The following is a 17,843-nucleotide window of genomic DNA, read 5'->3' on the forward strand; positions in this document are numbered from 1 at the left end:
GTGCCTGCTTAGGGAGATAGTTTCCAGATTTGGATTTCCTACCAGCATTGGATCAGACAATGGCCCGGCTTTTGTAGCTGATTTAGTATAACCAGTAAGCAAAACTTTAAAGATCAAGTGGAAATTACATACAGCATATAGGCCCCAGAGTTCTGGGATGGTGGAAGGAGCCAGCCGGACACTTAAAGAGACTCTCCAAGTGGATCATAGAGACTGACTGCTCCTGGGTGGACTTGTTTCCGACGGCTCTGCTCAGACTCAGGATGACCCCACAGTCCCATGGCTCTTCTCCGTACAAAATTGTGTATAGGAGGCCCCCTCCCATAATAAAACAGGTGTCAACAAATTTGCCTCAGGTAAGGGGAGATGAGATTTCACAGCAGATGGACAACTGGGTAATAATAAATCAGGTAACTAAGTTTGTACAAGAAAGGGTGCCATTCCCCCTTGGGGAACAGATTCACGAATTTGTGCCCAGGGATCAGGTGCGGTCATGGACTGGAAACACGACGCCTTGGCCCCATATTGGAAGGGTCCATATACTGTTGTTCCAACCAGCGCTACTGCAGTTAAAGTTGCAGGTGTCACTCCCTGGATCTTCCACATGAGGGTGAAGAGAGCATACCACGCAGACCCAGAGGACACCGAGTGGACTATACAACAGGACCCCACTGATCCCCGTGAAACCAAGATCATCTTAAAGAAGAAACAGAGATGAAGCTCTACAATCAACTGCTGGTACAAGGACTTGCTGGTATCATCTTAAGACTAACCATAGTTTCAGTACAAAGAGGGACCTGTGCTATAATTAAAGTTGAATGTTGTGTATATATTCCTGATTTATCTGGCTATATATCAGCCACCCTAGATGACATGAAAGGTCAGGTAAAAGTTATGTTTGATGATAATCTTCCTTTTTGGACTTTGGTCCTATTTTAGGTGAAGGGTGATGTGTGGAAAACTATATTTACCATTGTTACAGTTGCCTTGATAGTTCTGCTTTGTGGACCCTTTATTTTACAATGTTTTATGAACTTTGTAACCCAAAGGTTGATGTCGTTCTCCCAAATTGGAGGTTGGAGAGTCAGGATGCAATATATCCCTATGAATGATGCTCATACTTTGAGTTAAGAGCATCACGAGTGGGGAATGAAGGAGGAAACAGACAGAACAGGCTCCATCTTGAAAGCAGGACTCCATCTTGGGCCGGACTGTGGACTTTGAGCTTTATGCCCAGTATCTATGGAAACGACATACCAACTGGAAAACCAGGCCCCCTGGATGGAAGAGCCCCAAGGCTCGTACCTGGACTCTCTGTTGCCTAAAAGAATACCCTAATTATCTGTGTAACCGAATAGAATCATAAATTCTATTGTGCTTATTGGGGTATGACCACAGGCCTGTTGATAATTGTCCACTGTTAACTACCTAGGCTTAAGGCATATGAATCATGGGTTAACTTTGATTGTATCTTTCTTTTCCTTTGTTCAGACTAGTTTCAGGGAATTTGGGGAGGTGGGTTTGAGCATGTACACTTAGGGTATATAAGGTTTTCAGAAAAACTGGTCAGGGTCATTGGCTAAAGGAGACTCTGCCTTGGGCCCGCCGGTGTAATAAACTGCACTCCACTATCTGCATTGTCCTTCTGAGTGAGTTTGTTTCCCAGAAGGCGTGGCTACAACAATAATACTGGAATGGGTAGCCTTTCCCTTCTCCGGGGGATCTTCCCAACCCAGGAATCGAACCAGGGTCTCCTGCATTGCAGGTGGATTCTGTACCAACTGAGCTGTGAGTGAAACCCTCTTTTTATATGTGGAATATAACACCAAACAACAACAAAATAAACGAGCTTATAGATAGAACACACTGAAGGTTGCCAGAAGTAGGGGGGTGGGTGAAATGGAAGAAAAGGTAAAAAGGTACAACCTTCAAGTTACAAGATAAACAAGGTCTAGGGATGTAACGTACAGCAAGGATGACTCCGGTTAACAACACTGTATTGTATACTTGAAAGTTACTAAGAGGGTAGATCTCCAAAGTCTTCATTACAAGAAACAAAACAAAACAGAGACTAAGGTGTAGCTTAGAACTAAATGAAGCTCTTTTCTTCACATGCCAGGGGGCAGAACACAGCAGACCTCACTGCTAAGTCACCAGCAGCAGCTGGTGACATGAGCTGGCCTTGGAACTAGATTGCATCATGAGTTCAAGACACTCCTGATAAAGGCCAGGACACAGAGCAGGGCTTGCTTTGGACCTGACTCCCTTTCCTACATGGATCTGCCCTTGCCACAGCTCTGGGAGCCTGGTGCCACATCCCTTCCGACAAATGAAGAAGCTGAGCCAGTGGGACTGTCCAAGGGCTTGAAATAGGCCCTACTCTCCGTGGAATGCTCTCTCTCGCCGGTAGCACAGGACAGCAGGAGTGACGGATGGCTATCCAGGGAATCTGGGGAGAAGGCTCATAGGCCTTGCCTTCCTTCCAGGATTTCTGGTGCCTCTGACTCCCTGAGTGAGGAGACGAAAGGCTCTCTGGACCTTCTTTCACTTTGACCCTCTGCCAGGCCCAGTTCCAGTTGATGTAAGGCATGCAGTGCCACGGTGCCCCCCTTTTCTAGAAATGACTGTTACAGAAGGGAGATTGGGGATGTTCCCTTGGCTTTGACCCCAGAGGGGAAAACTCAGTGCCACAAACTGTCTCTGAGAGCATTCTGAAGGCCAGACCTCAGCAGCCCCCTCCTAAGAGTGACCAGGGGCCTCTTGCCTTCCAGGCAGGATGCTCCCTTCTGCCACCTCCAAGACTGTCCCAGTGGATCATTGAGAGTGCAGCCTTGGTTCCCAGCTTACTAGTTTGTGAGAAACCCCCTACATGGCAGAAAACCAAGTTTTCAATCCGGGGTCCTGTCTGTACTTGGGGTCACAGGGCCCTTGGCTCCTGGGACTTGATAAAGTTTGTAGTTTCAGAGTAATGGCAGAGGGGGCATGAAGAGCACCAACCTTGGAAATGCCCACGGTGAGGCTGAAGGAAAGTTACGAGTTCCTCAGGAATTCAAAGCTGGAGCTGTATGTGGAGACTCCCATGGACAGAGGAGCCTGGCGGGCTACAGTTCATTGGGTCACAAAGAGTCGGACATGAGTGAAATGACTTAGCATACACGTGGTTAGATATGATGCCAAGAAGATTCCCTTGGCAAACATAGAATGGTGATGTGCAGATACTTAGAGACCAGAGGGTGGGGGCCTGACTTTGGGGACGGAGCTGACCCACAGGCGTGGCTTTGGTCTGTGGAGGTGGCTCTGGGCTCATCTCTGATGACACTGAGGCCTGATGACACCAGGCCCTTGAATTCTCTGTCTCGGGAAATAGCTGATGCTTGGAGAGGCTGCTCGGTGACCACGGGTCACTGGGAGTCACCGAGGAGGGAACTCACAGAAGGGTGGGGTGGAGGAGGAAACAGCTTGGTTTTGGAGTCAGATGGACTTGCCCAGCTTTGGGGCATGATTCTGACCCCTCTTATCTTGGGAGAGGCTGGGGCCCGGGCTGTGACCCTTAGAGGATGGGCCCTGCCCACAGTCACCCTAATACTGCTTTTACCAAACTGGTGTCCATGGAACACTGGTGTCTTGCAGGGTGTTACAGGCTTGCCTGGGGAAAGGAATTCTATGGTCAAGTAAGGAGTTGTTGTTGTTACCAAGTTGTGTCCAGCTCTTTGAGACTCCAGGGACTGCAGCACTCCAGGCTTCCCTGTCCCTCAGTGTCTCTCAGAGTTTGCCTAAGTTCATGTCCATTGAACCGGTGATGCCATCCAACCATCTCATCCTCTGTTGCCCTCTTCTCCTGTCTTCAATCTTTTCCAGCATCAGGGTCTTTCCCATTGAGTCAACTGTTTGCTTCAGGTGGCCAAAGTATTGGAGTTTCACTTTCATCATCAGTCCTTCCAAAGAGTATTCAGAGTTGATTTCTTTTAAGATTGACTGGTTTGATCTCCTTGCTTTCCAAGGGACTCTTAAGAGTCTTCTCCACAGAAGATTTTTTGAACCATAGTTCGAAAGCATCAATTCTTCAGCATTCTGCCTTCTTTACTGTCCAATTCTCACATCCATACACAACTACTGGAAAGACCATATCCTTGAATATATGGACCTTTGTTGGCAAAGTGATTTCTTTGCTTTTTGTCATAGCTATCCTGCCAAGAAGCAATTGTCTTCTAACTTCATGATTGCAGTCACCATCCACAGTGAAGTAAGGAGCTATACCCTGTGAAATAGGTTTCTTTCCTGCAAGACTTGCCTGAGCCATCATTCTGCTTGTGGGTCTCCCAGAAGGCAGTGTTCCCAGCCTCACTGGATCCCTTGTCTCAGGGCCTGGCTGAATCTTTGCAAAGCAACTGTGATGGCAGGCTGTGTGGATGAACCTGGTGTTTCCATGAGTTGGAGGGAGGTCCAAGCCTGGCTCTGAGTGCTCTGTGAGGAAGAGAAACATTCTGGGGAAGGGTAGGCCTAGTAGATGGGCTGGACCAAGTCCAGGCTGAGTGCCCCAGCTGCTGACAAGCTGGCTTTGAGCAGGAGGGGAATGTACTGGGAAGCCAAGCCATCTGGAAGAGCAGAGCCCCAGACGGGGTGGTGGCAGGGCCTTGGTGGCAGGGGATCTTATCCTATCCAGACAGCCCTCCCTTCCCCGACTCTCGGCAGAGATGCTTCTCTCCCTGCATCTCCCACCAGAGGAGCAGAAGGAATGACACAGAGTGAAGGGAGGACTGGGGCCTTCCCTGGGTTCAAACCCCCTCTCTGAGCCTCAGCTCCCACAGAACGGGTGACCCTGAGGGTCATATGCCACAACACTGTGCCTGGAGTTGCTTGGTCCCTGCTGGCTCCTTCCCCTGCCTGATCAAAGCCATGGAATTCACCAGAGGTTTTCAACGCTTTCTGCCCTCCATGAAGCTAGACAGCTATTTACAAGGCTGGGTTATGCTTTAAACCACTCCTTCCTGGTGCAGATCAGCTGAGCTCCAGGGTGATTCTGGTTGTATAGAAGCAAACAGAACCTTGTGCTGTGCTGAACCTCAGGCCGGAGGACAGAGCCCCCGTGCTGGCCCACCCTCTTGCCCCGCTCAACAACCTGAGCAGCCTGGAACCTCAGTTTCCTCATCTGTAAAATGGAGGTCATGCCTTTCTCTCAAATGACAAGTTCAACATGGGTCCCAAGATAGTCTCCTTGGTCTCCTCTTTCAGATCAACCCAAGTTGTGAGACCTACAGGCAAGCAGACACGGAGTGGAGTCTGCACTGGCCCTGGGGTGGGCAGCACTGGGGAGGGATGTTTGGGTGGCCTTCCAAGTGGCTGGCAGTGAGATGCCAGGCTGTGCCACTGCCAACATCTCTTACCTTTGTGGGTTGGCTCCCTCCCTCACCCCTTGGTTATTTCCTAAGCAGGGTTCCATGGAGCCATCTTTCAAAAAAATATTAGCAAGTATGGCAAAATAGAGGAGGTTTCTTGGTGAAGTAAGTTTGGGCCAGGGAGTATGCCAACCCTATCACTGGAGCGTCTCAATGTGGCCATGGAACAAAGCCTTGGAGGGACCCCAGGGCAAAGAAGTTGTGCAGACTGTTTCCTCTGTGTGAGGCTGGCTCTGTTCCTCTCTGTTAGCTGTGGCTCAGGCCTCCCAACTGGCGAGAGTTATCTGTTGTATGGAGCTGAATCAATACACTGGCCGTGTTTAGACAGAGACAGGAGTAAATGCTCAGACCAGCCAGGGCTGGGTGACTATCTTGCTTTCTGGTTGTAATTAATGCTGACAGCTCCTGTAGGGGAATGGAGCACCCCCCAAATGCACCAGAACAGGGCCCCTGGATGGGGGGCTTACCAGGATTATCAGTCCAGGGTCCAGTAATTATGGCCCAGATGTTGACAATTCATCAAATTACAAGGCTGTTGGGGCCCAGAGTCCCAGCCCGGGGCGTGTGCTTTCCTGTGCAAAGGCTCTCTCATTAGGGCTGTCCAGTGGGCAAGGGGGTGGATGGGCAGCGCCCTCGGGCAGGTCAGTACCATGTGGTTCTGATTTCTCAGGTCAGACTGTTTGCATACACATGGGCCACAGCACAACTGTCTGGGCTTAGCAATTTCCCAGACTTGAATTCCACTGTAGGGTAAGGGAAGAAAGAACCCCCATTCATACGTCCAGGCTGGCTGCAGCTTGTGTCTTGGTGGTGGCATGTGGCTTCTTCTGGGGAACCCCTTCCTGGGGTCTCAAGCCCTTTGTAGAGTGGTCTTTGCAGTCACCTGATACACCTAACTCGGAGAAGGCAACGGCACCCCACTCCAGTACTCTTGCCTCGAAAATCCCATGGATGGAGGAGCCTGGTAGGCTGCAGTCCATGGGGTCGCTAAGAGTTGGACACGACTGAGCGACTTCACTTTCACTTTTCACTTTCATGCATTGGAGAAGGAAATGGCAACCCACTGTAGTGTTCTTGCCTGGAGAATCCCAGGGACGGGGGAGCCTGGTGGGTTGCCGTCTATGGGGTCGCACAGAGTCGGACACAACTAAAGTGACTTAGCAGCAGCAGCAGCAGCTACACCTAACTCAGAGTGAGCTATGGGGACTCCAGCTGTGGGGGAACCTAGGAGCCTGCCAAGGTCCGAGCCCTGCCCTTCACTTGCTCCTTGGCCCTCCCGTGCTGCCCTCTCTCACTCCTTGTCTGGGCAAGGGAGGGCAGGGCTGGCCTGGAGCCGGGTTTGGTTTAGTCCATGCAGTTAAAAAAAAAAAAAGAAGTAAAACTTACCCAAACTAGTTGCAACATTTAAAAATTGTAACGTTTCACATAAACATCTGGAGCATGGACTTTTACCGAAAAGCTGAAGATGGGTTCAGCTGGGTTCACATGCCTGGCAATGGCTGCTGGGCCCAGTGCAGTTCCCAGGGCCTCACAACTGGCCTCCCATCCTGCTGAAGTGACCTGCCAGCTCTGTCAGGGCATCTGGCTTTGTGACCCTTGGCCTAGAAAACCCATTGGTCCCTTTAGCTCTGTGATTCTGTGAGGCTGGAAAGCCAGCTGGCTTCTATTCTGGGGAGAAGACATGATCAGTGAACATGCTGTGTGCCCTGGAAGCAATTACATGTATGTCCATTACACATCTTGGCTAGAAAAAGGGGTGCTATGCCTTTGAACAGATCCCAAAATACCTGTCTAAATTACACATTTGCCTGTTACATGATTACCCTGTCAGATATCGGGAAAAATTGTTTCAGGGTGGGGTGAAGGGGAGCGACAGGCCTGACTCCCATTGGGTGGGTGAGGATGGAAGCTGGATCCGTGAACTGAGCTTATCTGCTGAGCGCTGCCTCCAGCCTGGTGTCTCCCGCTCAGGCACGTGGGGCTGGTCTGAGGGAAGGCAATGGGATGGCAGACCAGCGGAGGCACCCATTTTGGCGGCAGCCTCTGGTGCGATGAAGATCTAGCAGGATGGATCAGACGGTGATGGGCCCAGTGTGGCTGAAACTATACAATGGGTAGTGGCCTGCCTGGGACAGCACAGCTCAGCTGGTGGGACTGAGACACAGCATTACCAGGACACCCAGGGACAAGAGTGACTGACAGGGCTCACAGCAGACACTGAGGCCACAGGGACCCCTGATATCCAAGGCTACACACCTGATCTGCCCTCTCGCCCTGAGCCTCAGTCTGCAGGGCCACTTGCCTGCTTCCTCCCATCCTCACTCATGTTTGAATCCCCAGCCTCTCTGAAACCCTGGGTTTTGAGGTAAGCCCTCCTTGGTTTCCATGAGTGACACAGTTGTCACCCACTGTTAACAGATTGGGCTTCCCTGGTGGTCCAGATGGTAAAGAGTCTGCCTGCAATGCAAGAGACCTGGGTTTGATCCCTGGGTTGGGAAGATTTCCTGGAAAAGGGCATGGCAACCCACCCAGTATTCTTTTCTCTCTCTCTTTTTTTTTTTTTTCCATCCAGTATTCTTGCCTGGAGAATTCCATAGACATAGGAGCCTGGTGGGCTACAGTCCATGGGGTTGCAAAGAGTTGCAAGAATTAATAGGTTGATTGGAATTCTTAAGAATCCAAAGATTTCATTAAAAAAACTGTATTTCCAGCTTCTCTTGAAATGTTAGAAGACGTGGTAATGATCGATCTGCTTGGGCTGAGCTACAGTGACCCCCTTAGATGGGGCATGTGCCCTTCCAGTTCAGTCGAGGCCCACTGTTCCCTCCACTCCCCTGCACCCAGCCCGTCCTCCCTGTTTCGTCACCTGGCTGGCCCCTGGAATGCATCAGTGAGCCTGCGAGCCTGCAGTTCTAGAACGCTCTGAACCATCTCTCCGAACCACGAATACGTCCAGTTCTCCACTTACCCTGGCCTCTCTCCTGGATCAGTCTCCGTCAGCCCCCATGCCTCCAATCCCCTCAGTGCCCATTCTTCCTACAGTGAAGCAGCAGGGAGTCATCCTCCTTGTTCTGCTTTTACCCTGCAGGCCTTGGAGTGAGCTGCTTAACTTCCCCGGAGCTTGTTTCCTCCTCTGTAAAGTAGGTGTGGTGTGCATGGAATGATTTCCTATAGGTGACAGTATCTAGACTAGAGCTGGGCACCCAGGGCGTTGAATGAGTGTGACTGTAATGTGCTGGGCCAGCTTTAGTGTAAAAATCCAGGAAATGGGGCAGAGCTAAAAGACACACACACACACACACACCTTTGCCTTCTCACCTGGAAGTCATTGACCCTAAGCATAGCCCTGTTGGGCAGGTACCGTTATTACCTCCATTCCACCGATGAAGAAACTGAAGGTTGGTGAGGCTAGGCATAGCCAGTTTGGCCTGGGACCCAAGCCTGAATTTCCTGCTTAAACCCTGCATGCTTCCCACCTCACCATCTCCCTCTGGCTGCACCTGGTATGGCCTCACCTCCCCCCCCCACTCAGGTCAGAGCTGCAGCTCCCCTTGGCCTGACATTCAAGGACCCCCTGTCTGCCCGCACGATACTCCTTCCAGACCCACACGTCACCTCTGAGAAGTCTTCCTCACCTTTTCCTCAGCCCACACAGCTCCTCAGTAACTGACCTACTGCACTGCCTTCCTGCCACCTCCCCTCCCCACTGTGACCCTCCCTGAGGATCCAGTGCCCACCAGAGGCCTGCCTCTGAAGGGTGTCTGTGACTATTTGAAGTGCCTCCTTCTCTAGATGGGCTTGCGCCATCCTGTCCCACCGAGTTTGGGTCTGAGTAGCCCAAAAAGGCTTCCCAGGTGGTACTAGTGGTAAAGAACCTGCCCACCAATGCAGGAGATCTAAGATGTGGGTTCAATCCCTGGGTCGGGAAGATCCCCCTGAAGGAGGAAATGGCAACCCACTCCAGTGTTCTTGCCTGGATCCCATGGACAGAGGAGTCTCGCAGGCTACAGTCCATGGGATTTCAAAGAGTCGGACATGACTGAAGCGACTTAGCACACACATGAGTAGAAGGACCTGCCTTGGTAGGGAGATGACCCACTGGGGCCAATCTCTCCCTAGAAGCCCCTCCTGAAGGGTGGTTATGTAGCACAGGCTTGCATACCTCCAGTGACAGGGAACTCACTGCTTCCTGGCAACCTGATGGATTTGCAAGGTTTCTGTTAAGCCTGGACTTTCCCAGGTTGGATGCTATTGCAAGTTCTCTCCACCTTGTGCTCCCTTTATAGAGGCAACTGACTTGTCAATGAAGCTGAGTGCTCCAGGCCTGCTGGCCTTGACCCTCCTCTCCTGTTCCCTCCCAGCCTGGCCTGTCTTGGGTGCACTCTCTCCCTGGACATTATCCTTGAAGTTCCCATCTGTCAGCCCCTCCTCGGCCTTCCAAACTCGGCTTACACCTCTTTTCCTTTGGATGGTGCCCTGACCTCCACCAAGCCCGGCCTGGGTCACAGACACTTGTAGCAACCTGCACCTTCTCAGCCCTGAAGTTTGATTCTCTCTCCCACGCAATCCCAGCCTCCATGAGGGGAGGGGCCCTGGATATATGTCTCACTAGTTGTATCCCAAATGTCAAACAAAGTGAGGACACAACAAATATTTGTTGAGTGAAACAATTGCCAAGTGAATTCTTCTATAAAGTTCCCTACTGGCACCAGTGCCTGGCCTGGGAGCACCAGAGGGCGCTCCTGACCTGTCAAAGGCTGTCATGGGCACCAGCTGACTCCTGCCCCTCTGGGCCACATCTTGGGTGCTGGACACTGGCTTGGGAGGGGCTCCTTCAGCCTCAAGGGCTCCCCCTGCTGGGGTTGGTGATCACCGTGGTTGAAGGAACTGTCACTCACTGAACCCAATCTGTATGTCCAGTGCTAGGGCTCTCATGGGGTCAGTTAATTGGCTCCCCAAACGCCTGAAGAGGGGTTACATGGTCTGTGGAGCCCCAAAGCCCACTCTCTCTCCACTGCATGGGCAGGACAGAGGGCCAGTCCTTGATTTCAGGAGGATACTGTGTGGACCAGCTTCATACTCCAAATAACTGCTTTCTTTCAAGTCTACTTACTTGGAAGACCTGAGTTTGCCCCAGTGGCCTAGTGCAGGTCTGAACATGCTCTTCCTGGCAATGGGGTGAGGGTGCTTCGCTGCCTGGGGGGAAAGGGAGTCAGAGACCAGCCTGGAGGGCATCACTCTGCAAAGGTGTTGTCACAGGAACACCTGCAAAGAGCCAGACAAACCTCTGCTGGCCTCCCATGGGCTACCTCTGTTGAGAGCAATCCCAGAATTAGACATGGGAAGATGGTACCATCCTTGGAGGTTTGTAATAGGAGCAGGGGGCTCCTGGGCCACTGCCTGGAAGATGCAAAATGCTTCCAAGGGTAAGTAGGGCTTCTAGAGACCAGGGGCAGGAGCAGCAGCTCAACCCTCTGTTCTTCTGGTTGCTCCACGTGTGATATTTGAGAGACATGGGCCCAAGGCAAGCCCAGGTCCAGGAGCACCTGTACTGGGCTTTTGAGGGGACCCTGGGGAAGAGGAAGGGAAAGTCAGCATGGTGGCCTTTTCCCTGGGGCCCAACTGTGGTTCCCCACAGTTCCAATCTGGGGACCATTAGCAGGGGCTGCTCGGGAAATCTGCTTTCATTTGTTCTACCCAGAATCTGGAGAACTGGGGAGCAGCCCTGCAGGGGTCAGATGAAAATGAGATGTAGGATGCTGAAGTCCCAAAACAGATGAATTTGGGATGTTACAGATGAATCATTTAACTAATTACATTTTTACAATCAAAGCTGTTTTTGAACTATGAGGGTGCAAATAAGCCTATGAATGCATGGTGCCTGGTGGTCCTTTTTTTGTTCACTTGATTAATTCCAAACAGTCTAACTGAGTTATTCGTTTCAAAATTGGTCCCAGGCAGAGGCCCTGTCTCCTATCCCGCATTTCAGCGCAGGGCTTGTGCTGGTCTCCTGGGGCCTAGGCTGTCTGTCGATGCTCCCCATGACTGACTCTGCATGTGATGGGCAGCTCTGCCTGCCCTTCACCCCTGGCCCAGTTAGAGGATGCTTGGGGAGCTGGCTGCTGCCAAGCATGAGGAGTTCTGGTTTTGGTGTCTCACCTGTCAGAGTCAGGCTGCAACTCCTGCCAGCCCTCTCTTCTCCAGTCTTCCCTCTTTCATTTCATCCTTACTGGGACTTGTTTCAGCCGCTTAATATTGATAGCCACCTTCTGTCTGGACCTCCCCCACACCCTGCCCCTGTCTCTGCCCTGTAGCCAGGGAGGCCTTTCCAGTATATACATCCGTCTTCATCCCTCTGGGTGAGTGGGGGCCCTTTGTTCAGCGTCATCCTCCTCTTTTCCTGCCCTTCCACAGGGTCACCGTCCACTGGCACGTAGACCACACTTTGACCCTGCATTTTCATTGTGTCCATGTTGGTGCTGCACGGAATGCCCACCTACCTCTTCCCCTGTCAAACTCCTACTCATCCCTCAAAACAGGCCCCAACTGTCCCTCTTCTGTGAGGCCTCCCCTGTCCCAGGAGGAGTTAGCTCCTCCTTCCTCTGCGGGGTCCGGGGCCTTGTCTGGCTGCCTTACAGCCTTACCTGCTGTGCCATAAAGATCTCTGTGTGGGAAGGTCTAGAGAGCCTTCAGGGGGAAGCCAGGCCCCTCGTGCTTGCCACTGAGATCTGGCAAAGGGGTATGGCCACTCTAAGCTTCAATTTTTCCACAAAATGGGCACAAGTCGTGGTGTCCAGGGATAGGAGGTACTCTCACTGTGAAGTGCCGCACAGATCGATCCCTCATGTTTTCATCCAGGCCAAGTTTCACACTGCAAATGTGGACAGAAGGGCTGAGTGGATGCCTAGGGGCAGGGGTGGGGAGGGGTCAGTTATGGCTGTGGTCTCCCTGCTTCCCTCAGCTGCTCCTGGCCAGGGAAGTGGAATTAGACATTTCACCATAAGGAAGATTTCCCCCCTCTTGCCACCACCAATTTCTAATAATTGGGGCCTGTTTTGAGGGATGAGTAGGAGTTTGACAGATATATGGGTGAGGAATAGGAGAGAAGATGGGACGAAGACATTTTCTTCTTTAAGTTAGACCTTAGGTTTTCTTAGGTTTTCTAACTTAGGTTTTCTGCTTTGTTTTTTAATGGAAAGCAGGAAAGGGTCCTAACGATTTGATAACGGGGGAGGGGTGGTGGAATGGGGTGAGAATCCCAGGGCCAGATAGAAACAGGGATGAGGAGGAGAACATTCACTCTAAATATCTGTTTCTCTAGGTGATGAGAGGATAAAGACCCTTCTACCAGTGCACAGACAGTCTGAGCCCTGATCTGCTGCTGTAGCCAGCTTACTGATAGGGTGGCTGGTGTGATGGAGAGTCTGCAGGCTTTGTGCTAATTCAGGCTTTGCTTTGAGGGTGGGCCTGGTGTCTCAGCCAAGTCCTATCATGGACTGAGCCCAGCTTCCTCTTCTGTGCAGCAAGGTCAAGACCATCAATCTCTCAGGGTGTGAACACGGGCCAGCATGTCTCCAGCAAACACTCAGTCCATGCACTTACAGTCCTTATAGTCCCTGGCATGTTGGAAAAGCCTCTGGGCGGGGGATGGGAGTGGACAGTCCTATAGCTCAGCAGGTAAAGAACACACCTCCAATGCAGAAGACCCAGGAGATGCAGGTTCCATCCCTGGGTTGGGAAGATCCCCTGGAAGAGGAAATGGCAACCCCCTCCAGTATTCTTGCTGAAAAATCCTATGGACAGAGGAGCCTGGTAGGCTATAGTCCAAAGGGTCACAAACAGTTGGTCATGACTGAGCGACTAAGCACTGGAAGGAGAGAGTCTCCCAGCTCTTGTCAAGGCAGCCTGCCCCTGGGGGCAGGTGGTTTCAGTAAACACAGAGCCAAGTTTTCTTGGCCTCCTGCCTGGGTCAGCCTCTCACTGTGACCTATAAGATTCTACTCCATGCAGCCCTGGAGACCTTTCCAACTCCCCCTTCTACCATTTCCTGGCACTTGCTCACTCACTCCAACTGTACTGGCCTCACACATACTCTGGACACACGACACTTGTTTCAGTCTCATGACCTGTGCACTTTTTCCTCTGCCAGGAGCATTTCCCACCACCTCCCCAAATTGTGACATCTTTTCATCATATGAGTTTCAGTTCAAATATCATCTTCCCCAAGAGCTTTCTGATTATTTAATCCACCCAGTCAGCCCTCTCATCACATTCCCTGCTTTATTCTCTGTCTAGGACATTTTATTGTTTTGTTGGTTTCTTTTCTTTGTTTCTCTCCTCATCACTGCAGGGAGGGGCCTTGTCACTCCTGTTTGGTGCTAGTCCAAAGACCCAGGAAACTGTCTGGCATAGAGACGATGGCCAGTGGTGTTTCTGATGTGGGCACGCTCCCCTATTCCAGGGACTCTGCACCACTGGCCCTCAATGGGCTTCATCATTTCTATGTGCCTCTGGTCTCACAGCTTATCACTTTCCTCATACATTCAAATACACAAATCTTAAGCTCTGGAAAATTTACTAAATACACATTTTCAATAACTATTTAAATTGTGTTCTGAAGGTGTAAAACAAACCCAAAAGTCATTAAAGCTCAGTGTTAAGAGTCAAAAAGTCCAAATACCAAAAAAAAGAGGAAATGTGAGGATTTTGATGTTGTAAATAGGAGATGGTGAGAAGTTTTCTATGCCAAAGTCAAGGTGCAGACAGTGCTGAGCCTTGCATGAGGGACAAGTCTTTTTGTCCTAGACGGAAGCCACAGTTTGGAGAGGAAAAAGGAGAGTGTGATAAGAAACCTCCAGGAAGGCCACAGCGACCCCAGTTGTCCTTTCCTCTCTGCTGCTGCTGCTGCTGCTAAGTCGCTTCAGTCGTGTCCAACTCTGTGCGACCCCATAGACGGCAGCCCACCAGGCTCCCCTGTCCCTGGGATTCTCCAGGCAAGAACACTGGAGTGGGTTGCCATTTCCTTCTCCAATGCATGAAAGTGAAAAGTGAAAGTGAAGTCACTCAGTTGTGTCCGACTCTTAGCGACCTCATGGACTGCAGCCTACCAGGCTCCTCCATCTATGGGATTTTCCAGGCAAGAGTACTGGAGTAGGGTGCCATTGCCTTCTCCGCCCTTCCTCTCTATCCTATGGTAAGTTGGCTGTTGGCTACCCCTCCCCATAGTTCCCCAAAGACTGCAACTGGGTCTGATTCTCTTCGTGCTACCCTCATACACAACACACCTCTTGGATTTGTTGAGCAGAGCCAATTCTGCTGTTTATGAGATCTCACTTTATCAACATGAATGCTGATTACTACCCCTAAATGTAAGAGTGCTGTATCAAGGGCTCCTCTGCAGGTCCCACCTTGGACTGACAACGTCCTGAGTTTAAAATTCACCCTGTGCTGCTCATTTCATGATGTCTGCTGTCCCTGGATCAAATGAAACTTGAAAATTCTTAAATGCCTGGTCATCTCTTGAAATTCTATCCCTGCAATTCCAAGTTCTACCACCAGATGGCAGTTAGGGTTACATGCTGCAGCTGCCGCTGCTAAGTCGCTTCAGTCGTGTCCGACTCTGTGCGACCCCATAGACGGCAGCCCACCAGGCTCCCCGTCCCTGGAATTCTCCAGGCAAGAACACTGGAGTGGGTTGCCATTTCCTTCTCCAATGCATGAAAGTGAAAAGTGAAAGTGAAGTCGCTCAGTCATGTCCGACTCTTCACGACCCCATGGACTGCAGCCCACCAGGCTCCTCTGTCCATGGGACTCTCCAGGCAAGAGTACTGGAGTGGGGTGCCATTGCCAGGATTACATGAATTTTATCAAAACTAATTTCATCTGCGATTGCTTCTAATGAAAATATACCCGAAATTAAAACAAGATACATACTTACACTGACATCCATAAATTTTTACCTATAATATTAGCATAGGTTTAAAAGTATAATACCCTTGATTGGCCAAGGCTTTGGGAAACAAGTAGCATTCATGTGCTGTTGATGGGAATGTAAATTAGCACAGCCTTCGGGAGGGCAATTTGACAGTACACATCAAAAGCCTTAAACATGTGCAAACCCTTTGGGCCAGCAAGTCAACTTCTAGACGTTTATTCTAAGGAGATAATTACGGAAATAAGCTTAGATTTATTCCCATCATGTTGACTACAAGAGTGAAAGATTGTCAACATAAATAACATGACTTGGAGACTGGTTAAATCAATTACATATACGGCAAAATGCTATGCAGCTATTACTTTCTATAAAAATTTCTTAATGATATAGGTAAGTCTCATTCTATATTAAGTGAAAAAAAATAGGTCACAAAAAAGTATGTCCACTGTAATCTCATTTTTATAATAATAAAAATAAAAATAAACTTGTATACAAAAAGTATGGGAAGAACAAACACCAAAATATTGAGAGGACTTATCTGTGGGTGGTAGGATTACGGATAATTGTTTTTTTCTTTTTGTGCTTTTCTCTATTTTGGGAAGGTTTTTATAAAAAACATGCTTCTTTCGTCATCAGCAGAGAGCTATTCATGAACCCTTGCAGTAGAAAAGGACAGGCTGGTGCTTGCTTCGGCAGCACATATACTAAAATTGGAACGATACAGAGAAGATTAGCATGGCCCCTGCGCAAGGATGACACGCAAATTCGTGAAGTGTTCCATAAAAAAAAAAAAAAAGAAAAGGACAGGCTGGCCTCTGTATAGGGAGACTGTGGACAAGGTGACCACAGGCCCTTTTCCGTCCACAACCTGCCCCATGTACGTACTCAGCTTCTATGCCCCTGTCCCTCTGCTGCCCCTGCCGGGTCCACGTACGGACTTAGTTTCAGCTGCTCTCCTCACAGGGTGGGGAGGGGCACCCTGGATTAACCCAGAACACACAGCTGGCGCAGTCTTCACCACAGCCACCCTGCTTAACTCTTTTCTTGCTCTTACTTCCCTTTAGGAAGTGACATGTTTTTAGCACAAAGAAAAAGAAAAACCTCCCTGAGGCTGGTCTTGAAGTTTACTAAATTGCAGAAAAAAGCCCCTAAAACTTTTTCTAACACTGACAGTTCTCAGGGTTTCGGTAAAACTTTTACAACTTTGAAATGCTTATTTAACCTATTGTTGGTAGCCCGCTAGAAGGTATATAAAGCTCTGCTCAAGTTAACGACGGGGGTAATCTCCTTTACTCTCTTCTGATGTCTATGTCAGAAGCCTTTTCTGTTTCCTTTCAGTAAACCTCACTGCAAAAAAAAGAAAGAAAGAAAGAAAACTGCTCTCAAAGCCATTTACCTTTCTAAATGCTGCCAGCGTGTGTTGGTGGATACATTTCCTAAGCCTGTCTTTCTTTCCATCAAGGTTGTGTGAGGTGAGGAAGATAGAGGTATTATTGAGGGCTGCCACCTGACATCCTACACTTGGGCTCTGGGTGTATTCTCCCATTTAAACCTTTAGCTCTGTCAATGTGATTTCCCCACGTTCCAAGTACCCCAGTTCGCCCAGCTGAGCCAGGACAGGACTTGGGTCAGACAGATTCAAAGCCTGTGAATACTCAGCACATGAGGTGCCTCTCGGGTGGCCAGGCCCTTCACACTACAGAGGTCACCTTACCCCTGGGTGACCACATGGAACCGTCTGTAAGCAGAGCCCAGGCTGGGAGCCAGGGCCTCCATCAGCTGAGAGGTCCGAATTTCAGCCTAAAACACATAGACCCCTGAGCCTGCAGAATTCCCTTCCAACCTCCCCCCGCCCACATAGGTCTGCTTCCCTCCTACGAGCGGAAGCCAGGCAGGGTGTCACCTTCACCCTGAGGGCCCACTAAAGGGACAGCCTCTGAGGCCTGGAACAAGGGTGCTCAGAAGCACACAGCTGGGTGAGCTGACTGGCTCCCGGCACTGGAGGCATGAACACCATGAACTCAGAAGCAAGCAAGGCAAGCCCACCTAGGGAAGATGCCCAGATCTGTGTGGAATGGTGCATGCATGCTGAGTCACTTCAGCTTGTCCCACTCTTTGTGACCCCATGGACTGCAGCCTGCCAGGCTCCTCTGTCCATGGGATTCTTCAGGCAAGAATACTGGAATGGGTTGCCATTTCCTTCTCCAGGGGATCTTCCTGACCCAGGGATCCAACCCGCATCTCTCATGTCTCTTGTATTGGCAGGTGGGTTCTTTATCACTAGAGCCACGTGGGAAGTCAGAAGGGAGGAGTTGCATGCAAACTGGGGATGGGTGACGGCAGGAAAAGGAGCAACAAGCCCTGGGGTAACTGTGGGTGTGATACCAGCTTCTCAACCAGCCCAGTCTGCTTGGGGCTACCCAGAAACAAGAAGCCTAAGGGGCCAAGGGCACAAGGGCACAGGCTGCCAGCGCTGCCTGCAAACAGGCAGTGGGGAGGGCTTGCTGGGCTCT

The 17,843-nt window shown here is 50.4% G+C and overlaps 1 protein-coding gene and 1 non-coding gene across 2 annotated transcripts in view; one reads left to right on the forward strand and one right to left on the reverse strand.

Annotated features, from left to right (window-relative positions):
- The window catches only part of COL23A1 (collagen type XXIII alpha 1 chain), a 406,940-nt gene that overhangs the window by 35,736 nt on the left and 353,361 nt on the right, over nucleotides 1–17,843 (reverse strand). The window lies entirely within an intron of this gene.
- LOC139184332 (U6 spliceosomal RNA) lies at nucleotides 16,011–16,117 on the forward strand. The gene has a single exon (XR_011567909.1). It is a non-coding gene; the product is annotated as a U6 spliceosomal RNA (small nuclear RNA).

This window comes from Bos indicus, chromosome 7, assembly GCF_029378745.1.
Source record: "Bos indicus isolate NIAB-ARS_2022 breed Sahiwal x Tharparkar chromosome 7, NIAB-ARS_B.indTharparkar_mat_pri_1.0, whole genome shotgun sequence".
In the NCBI taxonomy this organism is placed as follows: domain Eukaryota; kingdom Metazoa; phylum Chordata; class Mammalia; order Artiodactyla; family Bovidae; genus Bos; species Bos indicus.